Below are 10069 nucleotides of genomic sequence, written 5' to 3'. Positions count from 1 at the left end.
ATAAAATCAAAAGGTGCTTCAACAAAGTATTAGTTTAAGGGTGTGCACACTTATGCAACCATATTATTTTATTTTTATATTTTTTCTTCCCTCTACCTAAAACATTTCAGTTTGTTTTTCAATTGAGTTGTACAGTTTATAGGTCACATTAAAGGTAGAAAATATATATATGTGTGTGTGTATATATATATATATATATGTATATGTATATTTGTGCGTATATATGTGTTTGTGTGTGTATATATATATATATATATATATATATGTATGTGTGTGTGTGTATGCATATATGTATGTGAGTGTATATATATATATATATAATGTGTGTATGTGTATATATATATATATATATATATATATACGGTATATATATATATATATATATATATATAGGTAGCCCTCAGTTTACGCCAGGGTTAGGTTCCAGAAGCAATGGTTGTAAATCAAAACCGTTGTAAATTGAAACCCAGTTTATAATGTAAGTCAATGGGAAGTGACGAAGTTAGGTTCCAGGCCCCTCCACCTACTGGCTATTTTAAGCAATGCTCTGCTTCTCAATGCTTTTCAATAGCAGTCACATGACTGAAAAAAAAGGTTGTTATTCTGAAACGGTGCAAATTGAACCGTTTTAAAAGTTTGAAACCTTTACCTAAACAGTAATTATATAGAACTAGTTCCAATTTACAAATCACAAAAGTTTACAAAATCCCAACTTTCTACTCATTGAAGTGACATAAAACCCCACATTTTTTTATCTTAATTCAGATAGAACATACAATTTAAACAACTTTCCAACTTACTTCTATTATCAAATTGTCTTTGTTTCTTGTTATCATTTGTTGAAAGCAGGATGCTCCATGTCGGCGTGCTGGCCGATGGTTGCTACCCAAGCCTTCATTCTTTGCCCCATTTTGCCTTTATGTTTGGGGCGCACAGCTAGGCAAGGATAACGCAAGCTGGAAAGGAAATCGTATTGGCCGTATGTGCCGCGGGTGAACCGCTTCTATGTTGTGCTAAGAGGAGAAAAACAAAGCCATAAAAAATCCAACATACTTTCTAGAGCTAAAGACTGTCCGGCTCAGTTGGACATCATCCGCACCGATCGGAGCTGTGGTTCAGACGGGGAGGAGACTCGGAAATGGTGGAGCGAGATTGCTGATGCGGCGGAGGTGGTGGTCCGGAGTAGTCTCTATTCTCGGAGTGTAGCGGTGAGCGAGTGTCTGCCGGGGCGGAGGAAGAAGCAGCAGCCGCTGATTGGAGGGCAGACGCGCTGTAGTTAGTGAGAGTGGTGGATGCGCGGAGGGATCCGGGCGTCACGCTCTCGCAGGGCAGCAGCGCTGAAGTTCCAGTCACAAGCAGCCGGGCTGGGTGCCGCGAAGTACAGCTGAGGAGGCGGTGCATGAGTACCAGGACCAGTGTGCTGACATAAGCGCACCCCAGCTGAAAAGACCTCCAGCCCAGAAGTGTTTCCACCCTCCCGCAAGTATCTAAATGATGTATATTGTCTTGTTTTAGCGGTTCCCTAAGTTTATACAGACTATCACAGTTCAATACCTCAGAGTTTGTTTAAGGAATGACGGAGTGGAGAAATGTTAAAGCGTGACTTTGAAATATTGTTTGCTTTGGAATATCGTTTGCTCCCTCAAAATACTGAAGAGGACTGTATATCTTTGGCCTAATTCTTTTTTTTTCAACAGGCTGGTACTTTGGTATAATAGTGGCTCCTTGCACTATGGTATAAGAAGGGGACTTATATAAGTTATCTAAGGGTCACCCGGTGTCACAGCCAGGAATATCAATCCCTTCAAGGGCTAGGAGACTGTTTCCCTAAGTTCAAGGTTTTCTGTTGAAAACTCAGGGCGGACTTGAACTCTCATTTATATAAATTATAATATTGAATGGTTGTTGAATAAGCCACCTGCGGATAGTCTGAGGGGCTTTCTTTTCAGTCATCTGTAAATAAGTGTTATCAAGAAAGGCATATTCTGATAAATATTGTCAATTCATACAGTTGCTTAATCCGGCAACAGAATGTTGGGGTATAATAGGCTGTTTGAGGCTTAGAGTCCAACTTATTTTTTTTCCTGTCATATCTCCAGGGCATAGGCCCAAAGCACTTCACGTTGAAAGAGTTTTATATTCACTGCACTATATTTTCACACTAAATTGTAAGTGACACTATCATACGGATAGTCAGAGTTAAGGTAACATATAGGTATACACATATTTAGAATAAGAAGAAAGGACACGGTTGAGATTTAAAAAAAAAAGAAAAGGGGTTTTGTCTTAGGTCAGATAAAAAAAAAAGCTTAGAATCACGTAGATATTACAGTTTTTCTATAGGGGGTTCTTTTTTCCTCCTTCTAAGGTTGTTTTGTTCACTTAATGGAAAAGTTTGTAACACATGGAAAAAATAACTCACCGAAAATGCCTGCGAAATCTAAAGATAAAAAAAATAATAAGTTGGGCGATACCAGTGTAGATACATCGACTGAGAATGTATCACCTGTTATTGATACCCAGGTTTTGATTGGTCAACTTACAGCCATTTTCTCCCCTCAATTTGAGGGAATAAAAAAAGAACTTGGAGTTATCTCCACGGAGATAGCAACACTTTCTGCCGAGGTTAAGCAATTCTCCGTCAGAATAGGGGAAGCGGAGAACAGAATCTCCTTAGTAGAAGATAGGGTGACGTTCCAAGAGGGTATTATCCAAGCCCAAGAGGCCAAATTAAACAGTATGCAGCTACGCCTGGAGGATTTTGAGGATCGCTCCAAGCATAATAATATCAGGATTATTGGCCTTCCGGAATCCCCGGAGTTTGATGACCTTATTAAATTTACTTCTATCACCCTCCCTCAGGGTATTGGTATAGCAGCTCACTCTCTCCCCCTAGCAATTGAAAGGGCACACAGAGTCGGCCCCAGGAGAGATCCAGCGGTTGGGCCAGGAATACCTAGGATGTGTATTTTTAAGTTGCTGAAATTTCAGGACAAGCTTGAGGTATTGAAGCTGGCTAAGAAAGCTGACACTCTGGTATTTGGGAACAGCAAGATATTGCTGTTTCAAGACTTCTCTGCGGAAACATCCACTCGGAGAAGAATAATGGCACCTTACTGCTCACAGTTGATTAGTAGAGGTATAAAAGCCAGTTTATTTTATCCAGCTAGAATTATAGTTGAAAATAAGGGGGCTAAATTTACATTCAATGAAGTTGTAGAGGTTAAAGAGTTCATGAAGACCCTAGAATCTTAATGGAATTTAAAAACAAAAGTAGGATAGTGAGCAGCAGAATGCCCTGGAATTTAGTTCTCTTATGTAAAATAGCTACAGCTTGTTTGTTTTTTTCTCTGATAAGTATTTTTATTTGTTTTTACGCACAGTTATATTTAGTTTTTGTGTTTCATTGTTTTGTGATCTACGAAGAGTTTTTGTATGTGCTCGCTAGAGAAGAGCAACTGCAAGTAATGATATATCTGATGTTGATTGTACTTTTTTTTCTCCCCTTTTTCCTCTCCCTCTCTCTTCCTCTCCCCTCCGGTGTTCCCCTTTCAGCGTTTGTTTTTTTGCGGCCATTCCCGGTATGGTCATCGCGTTAGTACGAGACTAGATAATGGAAGTTGGGTTTAAAATATTATCGTGGAATGTGGGAGGGATCTCTTCTCCGGGTAAGCGCAAATTAATTATTAAGACTCTTGCTAAAGAGAAGCCAGATTTAGTCTTTGTGCAGGAAACTCATCTGGACGCGGTCGAAGCAGTCAAGCTTAAAATAAATTGGGTTGGCAAAGTAATTTCTTCCTCTAGTCCTTTTAAAAAACGAGGAGTTGCAGTGTTATTTCACAAGGACCTGGACTATAAAATTATTAATGTAGAGATAGACCCCGCAGCCAGATACATTTTGCTACAAGTCATGGTTAATGGTGTAAAATATATTTTCTGCAACATTTATGCCCCTAATAAATTTTCAATTAAATTTTGGGATCAGATCAAAAACAAAATATTCCCTTATCAAAGGGAAAATTTAATCATATGTGGAGATTTTAATATGACTATATGTCCAGGATTAGATCGTTTCTCAAAAAAGAACTCCACCATATATAAGAAAAATGCTAAGTATTTTAAGAGATTTTGTAATAAATTTGGCTTGTTTGATATTTGGCAAATTCAGAACCCACAGGTTCTAACTTTCACGTGTGAGTCTAAGGCTCATAGGATTTTTTCTAGGATTGATCTTTTTTTAATCTCAGAATCATTAGCAGTACAACAAGTTAAAGCTGGAATTGGTGAGTTTGTGATATCTGATCATGCGATCATCTCCTTGTTATTTATGAGATCAGAGGAGATTATGTCACTCGGACCTGTCTTTTGTTTTCCCTGATTTTTGTATGCCAATCCCAAATTTACATCCTGGATTAAAAATTCATGGCAAGAATACGCGGTACTTAATTCTGAATATAGGCATAAAGTAGAGATTTACTGGGAGGCAGCCAAAGCCGTGGTGCGTGGAGGAATTATCGCTTATATGAGTAAATGTTCTAAAAAGATTAAGGAGCAGGGGATTCAATTCGCCAACATTGTCAAGACGGCTTATAGGAAAGTTCATCTTGATCCCTCTCTGACGAATTGGTCAGCATATCTGGAGTGTAGAAAGGAAAGAGATGTTTTTCTAAAACAAAAATCTCAAGAGGAAGAGGCAAGATTGAACTTAAAGTATAAGAGCTTTCATGGGTGTTCTGCAAAATATTTGAATTTTTCTAAGAATAGAAAAAAAAAGAATCTTATTGCAGTTATTAAAAGTGGTGACGATAGGTTTTTTAAACCGACAGAAATTGGCCAAGTATTTCATAGCTATTATCAACAATTGTATACCGCGATTGGTATTAATCAGTATAATCAAAATGTTTTTTGGTCTAAGATCAGCATTCCTAAGATCCAAGTGAATGAGCTGGTAATGCTGAATCAAACGATAACTAAAGAAGAGATTAGTAATACAATCGACAAACTTAAATTGAACAAAGCAGCTGGCCCAGATGGGCTCCCTGACGAATTTTATAAATCCTTAAAGGATGAATTGTTGCCATTATTGGAGGATTTATACAATAATTATTATTTATCCGATAAAGTTATTTCGGGTTGTTTACTGCTGCAAAAATCTCACTTATACTTAAAAAAGGCAAAAACCCTGAAGATCCGGCCTCTTATAGGCCAATATCAGTGCTCAACACCGATTATAAAATAATGGCTGGTATCATTTCAGCTAGGTTTAATCGCTGTTTACAGAAGCTGATCCACCTGGATCAGACAGGGTTTATGTCATCAAGAAACTCGACTAAGAATATTCGCAAGGTAACTGCATTTTTGGACTACACGTGGAGTTTAGATCAGGATTCAAATAGCCCAGTAATATTTGATTCAGCTGTCTTGACTTTAGACGCAGTCAAGGCTTTTGACTCCATCGTTTGGGAACATCTATTTCGATCTCTGGAAAATTTTGGGGTTGTAGGCAATTTTATTCAATATATTCATAAAATCTACTCAAATTCTATATCATACCTGCTGGTAAATGGTATTCGGTCACCAGAGATAATTTTACAACGTGGCACTAGGCAAGGTTGCCCGTTATCCCCTCTCCTATTCAATGTAGCATTAGAACCATTAGCAGTTAGATTTCGAGATGTTCTAACCGGTATTTCACTTGGTTCATATTGTTTAAAGACCCTGCTATACACAGATGATATTCTGTTATTTGTAGAAAACGTTCATCAATCCATTCCAGTAATCTTACAACTTCTTGCAGAGTTCAGTTCATTTTCTGGCTATCTGGTCAACTTAGAGAAAAGTGAACTTATGTATGTGGGTAAAAGTCTTCCTTGCGCGGGGAATATTCCATTTAAAGTAGTGAATACAATTAAATACCTGGGATTAGAGCTACATAGAAATCCAAAGTTGTGGTATGTTGCAAATTATTCCCCTTTATTTGTAAAAATAAAATGGGATCTCCAGCTTTGGGCGTCCTATCCCCTGTCGATTTCTGCGAAGATAAATTTAATAAAAACGATTATTTTTCTCTGTCTTCTTTATGCTCTACAAAATGTCCCTATTTTTATATCTAGTTTAGATATAAAAAAGCTATACGGCTATTTTTCTAAATTTATCTGGAAGGACAAAAAACCCAGAATAGCCTTGGCCAGGCTTATGCAAAAGGGGAATTCTGGGGGTTTGGCTTTGCCAGATGTCAAGCTGTACAACATAGCGGCTATGGTAAAATTCGCCCTAGATTGGGTTGCTGAAACCAATTTAATAGCTGTTAGCCAAGAAGAGGCATTTTACATACGTCCTTTTTCATTAAAAGCGATTCTGCATTGTAATCCCAGACAGCTCCGTTCTAATATCTGCAGAATGATATCATTTAAAACTATTGTCATAGCATGGCATAAGTTTTGTGGCTGGTTAGGAATAGATCCTTCTTTTTCAGATTTTCTCCCCATTCAAGATAACCCTCAATTTATACCGGTTATTTACCAAAAGGTATTTAAATCCTGGGAAAATAAAGGTTTATTTTTAGTAAAGCAATTGTTGGATGAAAATCGTCTGGTATATACAGCTGAATGTATATTTCAATCTTATGATCTACCTAGATCAGATTTGTTTGCTTACTTTCAAATTAATCATTACATACATGACCAGAATTGGCAGGACAGCAGGGTGGCAGATTGGTCAGATATCAGAACTCTAATTCAAAAATTCAACTCTGGAGTTACATCCATCTCTTTGATATATGACATCATGTTGTCAAAGCAAAGTGAAAAATACCTGGATAGGATCTGTAATTGGTTGTGTCCAGTTATTCCTGAGATTAATTATGAGAGGATTATTCAGAGTTTCAACATGTTAAATAAATGTAGGATATCTATGAGCTGGAAAGAGTCACACATGAAGCTTTTGAATCATTTCTATTTGCATCCGCTTAAAATCCAAAAAAAATTCTCTTCCAGTTCAAGTAACTGTCCTCATTGTTCTAATCATAAAGCAGACTTATTCCACATGTTTAGGTTCTGTCCCAAAATTAATCAACTATGGCTCAAAATTAGTTTTTGGTTTAATGCTCTTTATGATTTAAATGTCTCACTCACATTAAATGATGTGGTCTTATTGTTCACTTCACTTGACACTAGATATTCCCGACCAACGTGTATCTTGAACACGATTATTCTTGCGGTTCGCCATCTTATTCTCAAGAATTTGAAGGCGAACAAAGTGCAGACTTTTTGCTGGTTCTAAAAGAAATACAAGAACAAGTTATCTTTGAATCATATCATTTACAGGACGCCTCCGAGAAGAGAGTCAAAGATTTTCTTTTAGGATGGCTGCCAATTATTAAGTCTTATTCTTTCCCGGTACAAAGACAGATCCTTTTCCCGTTCCGTTTGTCCATTAGTTTCGCAGAATTAGTATTTTTGGATAAATTTCCCGCCACGTGGTTAAGTGCAGGACCTTAACTCACCTGATGGTATGTGAGGGCATGTGGACGTGGTCTGGCATGGGGGGTGGGGGTGTTTGGGGGTGGGTGAGGTAAGGAGGAAGAATTTCCCCTAGTTTTGTTTTTTTTGTTTTTGTGTTTTGTTCTGTTTTTCTTTTCTCTTTCTTGTTTCTGTTTTATGATATACTGAAAAATCCAGCTAGACAAAGTGGATTACTGCAAAATACATGAATTTTCATTTTTTATTTTTTTTTGTACAAATATTGTTGGAATGTTTTGCAGGTCTTTGTTTAAAAAATGATGTTTGTCTTGTGGAGATCAATACAATTTATGCAAAAAAAATAAATAATGTTTTACATTAGCAAGAGCACTAGATGGCAGCAGTTTTATAACAATGTTATACATTAGCAAGAGCATTAGAGGGCAGCAGTTTATAACAATGTTATACATTAGCAAGAGCACTAGATGGCAGCAGTTTTATAACAATGTTATACATTAGCAAGAGCACTAGATGGCAGCAGTTTTAGAACAATGTTATACATTAGCAAGAGCACTAGATGGCAGCAGTTTTATAATAATGTTATACATTAGCAAGAGCACTAGATGGCAGCAGTTTTATAACAATGTTATACATTAGCAAGAGCATTAGAGGGCAGCAGTTTATAACAATGTTATACATTAGCAAGAGCACTAGATGGCAGCAGTTTTATAACAATGTTATACATTAGCAGGAGCACTAGATGGCAGCAGTTTTATAACAATGTTATACATTAGCAAGAGCACTAGATGGCAGCAGTTTTATAACAATGCTATACATTAGCAAGAACACTAGATGGCAGCAGTTTTATAACAATGTTATACATTAGCAAGAGCACTAGATGGCAGCAGTTTTATAACAATGTTATACATTAACAAGAGCACTAGATGGCAGCAGTTTTATAACAATGTTATACATTAGCAAGAGCACTAGATGGCAGCAGTTTATAACAATGTTATACATTAGCAAGAGCACTAGATGGCAGCAGTTTTATAACAATGTTATACATTAACAAGAGCACTAGATGGCAGCAGTTTTATAACAATGTTATACATTAGCAAGAGCATTAGAGGGCAGCAGTTTATAACAATGTTATACATTAGCAAGAGCACTAGATGGCAGCAGTTTTATAACAATGTTATACATTAGCAAGAGCACTAGATGGCAGCAGTTTTATAACAATGTTATACATTAGCAAGAGCACTAGATGGCAGCAGTTTTACAACAATGTTATACATTAGCAAGAGCACTAGATGGCAGCAGTCTTATAACAATGTTATACATTAGCAAGAGCACTAGAGGGCAGCAGTTTTATAACAATGTTATACATTAGCAAGAGCACTAGATGTCAGCAGTTTTATAATAATGTTATACATTAGCAAGAGCATTAGAGGGCAGCAGTTTATAACAATGTTATACTTTAGCAAGAGCACTAGATGGCAGCAGTTTTATAACAATGTTATACATTAGCAAGAGCATTAGAGGGCAGCAGTTTATAACAATGTTATACATTAGCAAGAGCACTAGATGGCAGCAGTTTTATAACAATGTTATACATTAACAAGAGCACTAGATGGCAGCAGTTTTATAACAATGTTATATATTAGCAAGAGCATTATAGGGCAGCAGTTTATAACAATGTTATACATTAGCAAGAGCACTAGATGGCAGCAGTTTTATAACAATGTTATACATTAGCAAGAGCACTAGATGGCAGCAGTTTTATAACAATGTTATACATTAGCAAGAGCACTAGATGGCAGCAGTTTTACAACAATGTTATACATTAGCAAGAGCACTAGATGGCAGCAGTCTTATAACAATGTTATACATTAGCAAGAGCACTAGATGGCAGCAGTTTTATAACAATGTTATACATTAGCAAGAGCACTAGATGGCAGCAGTTTTATAACAATGTTATACATTAGCAAGAGCACTAGATGGCAGCAGTTTTATAACAATGTTATACATTAGCAGGAGCACTAGATGGCAGCAGTTTTAGAACAATGTTATACATTAGCAAGAGCACTAGATGGCAGCAGTTTTATAACAATGTTATACATTAGTAAGAGCACTAGATGGCAGCAGTTTTATAACAATGTTATACATTAGCAAGAGCTTTAGATGGCAGCAGTTTTATAACAATGTTATACATTAGCAGGAGCACTAGATGGCAGCACTATTTCCTGTCATGTGGTCCTCCAGACATGTGCACACTTCCTATCTAGATGTCTCTTCAACAAACAATCACATCAGAACAATTCAAATTGGAAACATTTTTAAAATTGTATTTTCTATCTGAATCATGAAATTAAAATGTGGGGATTCATGTCCCTTTAAGACTGCTCAATTTTATTACATATAGGTAATAATTTTAATAATATTGTAGGTAATATTATATAGTTAATAATATTGATATTATTGTATAATTTGCTCACTATGTATGAGGCATGAGTATTAGGGTATGGCCTAAACAAAAGGTTTCAACACTAATACAGTTTCCAAATTCAGAATTTTGTATCACTTTAAATTTGTGTAATATTTGTATAGTT

Source organism: Bombina bombina, chromosome 7 (assembly GCF_027579735.1).
Source record: "Bombina bombina isolate aBomBom1 chromosome 7, aBomBom1.pri, whole genome shotgun sequence".
Classification (NCBI taxonomy): domain Eukaryota; kingdom Metazoa; phylum Chordata; class Amphibia; order Anura; family Bombinatoridae; genus Bombina; species Bombina bombina.
Note: the sequence above shows the minus strand (reverse complement) of the source record.